The following is a 7,141-nucleotide window of genomic DNA, read 5'->3' on the forward strand; positions in this document are numbered from 1 at the left end:
AAACTATTTCAGGGAGAATGCCATGGCAGATGTCAACCCGGTGACCATATGGGAGGCCCATAAATGCTGCATTAGAGGGACGTTGATCCAATTATGTTCCAAAAGGAAGAAAGTGCATCAAGCTAAACAGAACTCACTCTTGGCTGAGGTCAGGAATCTCGAAATGGCACATAAAAAGGTACCAACTACGGAACTATATACACTAGACTTAACGCATCACGGCAAGCCCTAGCGGAACACCATAAACTTTTTACGGAAAAGGTCATCTCCAGAATGAGACACCGTTTCTATGAGCACGGGGACAAGAGTGGCAAGCTACTGGCCCGATTGCTGAAAGCGAGAGTCATTAAAAATCATATACACTGCTTACGGAACAAACAAGGTGATAAAACTTCAACATAGCTCAAGAATTTCAGAAATAATACTCAGAGCTGTACCAAATTGACTCTCCCACAACTGTTGACGGCCTTCCAAGAGCAGAGGCTATAGATGCTTTCCTAGACAAGTTACCTAATACCACGATTATCAGACTCGCAGAAATTGCTTATGGAAGCCGATATCACAACGGAGGAAGTCTTTCAGGCGATTAAGAGATCTCCAAATGGCAAAAGCCCCGGACCAGACGGCTACCCCGTGGGGTATTAAAAAGAGTGCTCAGACCTGCTTATACCACACCTGACAAGAACCTTTAATGCTCTCCAAAATAACACTCGCTTTCCTCTGACTCCTTGCAAGCTCATATCACTCTTCTTCTGAAAACGAATAAAAATTCAGAAGATCCAGGTAACTACAGACCAATATCACTAATCAATGCAGATGTGAAGATATCAGCGAAGATAGTGGCATCTAGAATACAAACATCCTTAAGTTATCTTATAGGTCTGGATCAAGCCGGCTTTATACCTGGAAGAGAGTCGAGAAATAACACCAATAAATTGATCAACATACTCCACCATGCAAAGCACAAAAAAATCCCTCTCATGCTTCTGTCCACCGATGCTGAAAAAGCATTTGACAGGGTCGAATGGGTTTATATGTTCTCCTGCCTCTCCAGGTTTGGCTTCGGGGACCGCCTGTGCCAGTGGATTAAATCTCTCTAACCCGTAGCTAGGGTTAGAGTGAACGGAGTACTCTCTCAACGCTTACCCATCAAAAACGGCACACGACAAGGGTGCCCCCTCTCACGTACCCTTTTTGCCCTGGCTTTGGAACCCCTGCTCATATCTATTAGATTGAATGCAGATATATCAGGGATTTCCATAAAAGACAAACAATATAAAGTAGCAGCGTACGCCGACGACCTTCTTTTTTTCCTGACAAAACTGCTAACCTCAATCACAAACCTCAACAATCTCTTTGAGATATTTGGCAAGCTTAGCAACTTCAAAATTATTTTCTTAAATCGCAAGCATTAAACGTATCGCTCAGTCAAAACACAATTCAACGACTCTCAAACAACTTCCCATACAGCTGGGCAAACCAGCAGATCACTTACCTAGGAATAACCATTACTAAAGACTATGAAGAATGGACTGATACCAACTGTAAACTGCTATACGCAAACATTCATAAAGATCGACGGAATCGGACCAAACAACCCCTGTCCTGGATAGGTAGAATCAATGTGGTCAAGATGAACATAAAGCCACGGCTACTTTACCTATTCCAGGGAGTACCTCTACTATATTCAACCAATTGGCTAAAATCTTTTCAATCTGAAAGCACCAAATTCATCTGGCAGGACCACCCACCACGACTTAAAGCTGCCATCTTACATAAGAAAAATTCGGAAGGAGGTCTTGCCCTCCCGGACTGTGCCAGATACCTAAAAGCAGCAGCACTTGCTCGTATAATTGACTGGTCGCACCACCTAGATAGTAAGGACTGGGTGGAGATTGAGCAACAAGCCACACATTTGATCCACCTGCCATGGTTTGACAAGATCCATCGAAGGATATTACACAATTCCCACCCCCTATTGAAAAGCACGCTAAATACTTGGGACCGGGTTAGTGGCAAAACCCAAATATCGGCATACCCATCTCCGCTCATACCAGTTACAAATAACCCAGCATTTCCATCTGCACTCAAGCCTACCGCCTTCCGAGAATGGCTGGTAGATGGACATCTACAAATTGCCCATATAATGGAACAGGGACAATTAGATTTAAATCTTCTTAGACGGGCCAGGCCGACGGTAAATTTGCAAGATTATCAATACTGCCAGTTTAAGCATTTTTTTGGGTATCTAGGTGGCTCTAACAAATTAGGACAACCCCTTACGCCCTTTGAGACTCTATGCACTAGAGAAACCCCCCTAAACATAGAATCTCTTCAATTTATGATATGCTATCAAGTGAGTGTGAGAGAAAGCAGCTGCCTTTTGTCCAGGCATGGGAGTGGGACCTAGGACTGGACGTCTCAGAAGAACTCATCCAGAAATGGATTCCCAGTCTAATTTACAGCTCTAGATGTTGCAAGATCCAGGAGTTAAATTATAAATCTTAAGTAGATGGTATTACACCCCAGAAAAATTACATAAGATTCATCCAACCACGAGTAACCCCTGCCAAGCTCTCACAGCTCTCACAAACTACTGGCAGGTAGTTCTGAAAGCCTGTTCCCAGGTGCTAGGAAGAGATCTATCCTTATCACCAGCCCGCATACTTCTATTTTGGGACACAGAAAATACGGAGGGGATCCCCGATACTACTCTGGAGTATCATCTTCTTAACTCAGCCAAAATCCTAATCCCTAGACTCTGGAAATCCACTATACCACCAACCAGTAAAGAATGGATAGGGAAGGTTAACGAATTAGCAAAATTTGAGGAATTATCTACATTCACAGAAAAACAACACTCTAGCTTTAGGGCTACATGCTGAGGTGGTATTTATACAGGGACTCTGCGGAATATAGACAACTTCTGAACTCCAAAACTCACATAACACAGATCGTTATTAGGGGTTTCTTCAATCTGTACTCTGAGCATTACTACACGTTGTTAACATGCTATATCCCTTCTACCCGTATAACCTTGAGGGGACTGTAATTCTTGCTGTATTGCCTTTGTGTAATGCTTTGTTTAAAACGATGCCTGAGTCGTGATGCTTTTGTTAATTTTGTTGTTTCCCCCCTGCTCACTTTCCCTACTCCCCTCCTTTTTCCTTCTGTATCCCCCCCCCCATCATCTCCTTTTTGGAAAACAATAAAAATCATTATACAAAAAAGAAAAAGAAACCCTCAATAACTTTAAAAAATCCATGTCACAAACTAGGGGGTACAGTATCCGTTATAATACATTAGTTCTATTCCCCTGTATAACACAGCATGCAGCCTTCTGCCTTTATATGGTCTCATAATGCCTCAATGCCTTCTAACATCCTTACAATTTACAGTAGGGGGTACAGTATCCTTAATAGTACATGAGTGATAGTCACCTGACTAACTCAGCATGCAGCCTATGTACCTTTATGATTCCCAAACCCCTCAGTGACTTTAAAATGTCCTTATATTTTACAGTAGAGGGTATATTATCCCTTATAATACATGAGTGGTTCTCAGAGTCCCCTGACTAACTCATTCCGCAGCCTTGTGCCTTGAAATGGTAACAGAACACCTAAGAGATTTCTATAATCCCTAATAATACATGAGTGACACTCAGGGTTTCCTGTACAGCTCAGTCTGTAGCCCTGTGCCTTTATATCAGTGGTCCCCAACCAGTGGCTCGTGAGCAAAATGTGGCTCACCAATCCCTTGGATGTTGCTCCCAGTGTCCTCAATGCAGGTACCCAATTTTTGAAATCTTAGCTTGGAAGCAAGTTTAAGTTGCATAAAAACTAGGTGTACTGCCAAATAGAAGCTTCTGTGGGCTGACAGTGCACATAAAGGCTACCAAATAGCCATCCACAGCCCTTATTTTGCACCCCTGGAACAATTTTTATGTATTTGTTGCTCGCTGATCCTTCTACATTTGAATGTGGCTCGTGGGTAAAAAAGGTTGAGGACTCCCTCTTTATATGGTCACAGAACCCCTTAGTGAGTTTTAATATCACTACAATTTACAGCAGGTATAGTACAGGTATGGGACCTGTTATCCAGAATGCTGGGGTTTACTAGAAACTCATTTAAACATGAAATAAACCCAATAGACTGGTTTTGCTTCCAATAAGGATTACTTATATCTTAGTTGGGATCAAGTACAAGCTACTGTTTTATTATTATAGAGAAAAAGGAAATCATTTTTTAAAATTTGGATTATTTGGATAAAATGGAGTCTATGGGAGACAGCCATTCTGTAATTTTGAGCTTTCTGGATATCGGGTTTCCGATAAGGATCCTATACCTGTATATAAAACATGAGAAATATTCAGAAAAAACTTGTATAACTCAGCCTGAAGCATTGTGCCTTTATATAGTCAATAACCCCTCAGGGACATCTAATATCCTTATCATTTACAGTAGGGGGTACATTCTCTCTCATAATACATGAGTGATCCTCTGAGTTACCTGTATCACTCAGCCTGCAGTTTAAGGGGCAAATTCCACTAAGCACCGAACGCTGGCGTAACTTCGCTAGTGTTACTTTCGCACCCTTACGCCTGGCGAATTTGCGCAACGGACGTAACTACGCAAATTCACTAACACACGCATTGTTCTGAACGCTACCTTTTACGCTAGACTTCCTTCGCCACCTCAGACCAGGCGAAGCGCAAAGAGTAGATAAGGATTGCTTCAAAAAAGTTAAAAAAATTTCTAAATCCCAAAAAACGCTGGCGTTTTTTCCTTTATTATGGGTGATAGGCTGAAAACTATTTTATGTTTTTGGGGCTCCCCTCCTTCCCCCTACATTTCCTAACTCATGGCAATTTAACTATACAGTGGGCACATGTGTAGGGCAAAATAAAATTTTATTTGCTGTTTGAAGGTTTCCCAGGCTTGTGTAAGTTCTGCTACATATACCTCCATTGTAACTTCAATTTGGCGCCGTATGCCAATTAACCATCGCTAACGTAACTTTGCTTTGCTTGGCGAATGAACGCTAGCGCAACTTCGCAACCTTACGCTACCCGTGAGCGCAACTTCGGATTTTAGTGAATTTGCGGAGCGCTGGAATAATACGCCTGGCGAAGTGCAGCGAAGCGGACGCCAGCGCAACTACGATTTTTAATGAATGTCCATATAAGAGTTTTACCTTTAGTCCCTTTGTAAATTGTATAATGAAGCAATTGAATGCTTAATGAATAAAAAAACAATCCCTGTTTTGTTTAAAGGGTAAGGCATTTTTAGTAGCTTAAGGCACATAATCTTTCAATGTCCTTTATATATTTGATAATGGGTTAGTGCAGAGGATTTCTTCTATGTGTCTATGTGAATTTTGTGGTCACCTCATTGCACCTCCCCCCCCCTCTTATGTTTTAAAATTAGTGGTGAGTACAATTTTCACTTGTTTGTCTATGGGAAACAGCCTTCCGGTCATTCAGAGCTTTCTGGATATCAGGTTTCCAGATAACAGATCCCATACCTGTACCACAATTAAGAAAGTGCTCTGATAAAGACAAATGTATGAAAATTATCCTCCTCCTCAGGATGCTCCATTATACCACATATGAAAATCCAGGCATTCCGAAAACTACTCAGACTGACATGTTGGGCTGCCCCTTAACTACTTAAAAATACTGGACACCCTTTCTAAACTGGGAAGTGGATTAACGCCCCCGCTCTCCATATCCCAGTCTTTGGCAATCCTACTTTCTCTCCTCACCTAGACTTAGACAACTACAAGGGAATTACTGATACAGATATCCTGGACACTTCAATCACAGTCACAATGATTCCTCCCTGTCTGCTAGCCTGTACAGTATATGGTTCCCCAGTTGATACTGCAAAGGCCCTCATCCTAATGAAACGGAGACAGACTGATAGCCACCTAAGAAACTGACCCAATCAACTGGCTGATTATTCAATTATTAAAGGTATTCCAGTGTACTTGGCAAAATTCAGCAGGAACAACCCCTATGTTTGCTCATAGCCTGTACAGAGAGATCCCATAAAACTATGGCACCATCTCTACCTACTATAGCTGCTATCCAAAGCCACACTCCTTCCAAATGTGTTGCAAGGACCCCAATATTTGCAGAGACCACTGCAGATGCTAGGTGGTAGCTGAAGAGAAGAACATGTAGATGGATTTTAATCTGACATATGCTCTTCATATAATGTGGAAAGTAATTGAAAAAAAGTCTTTATTTCTGGGGAACAATCTGAAAACAATTGAACTGAAATCTGGAAGGTAAAACAACCCTTTAAGTATATGGCACCAGCTAAAACAAAACTGTTCAGTGGCTCCATATCCATCACACTGACCCCAATAAGAAACAACACGGACTACTTACCTGGGATTGAACATAAGGGATACGAAACTGCTTTTGGGCTCCAGAATCTTCAATCGAGGCACCTTCTAGGCATGGAAAAACCAACGATCCCCATGCTCCTAACAAACAAAGAAAAGCGGTGAGTTGGGGGACAAGTGGAGGTACAGACAGCTGAATTCATGAATGTCTATATCAATAGGAAATACTGTGTGTAAGACCACTAACACAGCTTTGAAAACATAAAGCTCTATAATACACCGACACGGACTCTCTCTAATGTTACAAGGTCATGCCTGGAACACAAACACCCCAACTTACCGGACTATAACTAAGTCTTGGGAAAAACAGAACTTTTGACCCTCAATCCCTGAGGCAAGATTGCTGGACATATTCAAATAATCACAAAATGCTCAGTAAGCAATAATAACAAGAACATGAGATCCAACCATCCTCTTAACCCACTTATTTAGGCTATAGGAAGGGACCCGCCTACAAGCCAAGGACCCACCGGTTCTACAGACTGAGCAAAGCAGCAGCACTGATTAGGAACCATGGCTGATGATGAATGGACCAACAGATATGGCAGCGCACTAACTGCAACTGACTCAATAGGCTACAGCATACAGCAATGCTCTGTGTACTTAAATAGTCTGTGTATGTGCTGGCACATGCTAATTAGAAAATAAATGTCTATAAACCTCACTCATCAACAGGGGAACAACCCCCCTTTTAAGAGCAGGGGACAGAGGTGACTTCCAACCTGGGAA

The sequence above is a fragment of the Xenopus laevis genome, chromosome 7S, assembly GCF_017654675.1.
Source record: "Xenopus laevis strain J_2021 chromosome 7S, Xenopus_laevis_v10.1, whole genome shotgun sequence".
In the NCBI taxonomy this organism is placed as follows: Eukaryota; Metazoa; Chordata; class Amphibia; order Anura; family Pipidae; genus Xenopus; species Xenopus laevis.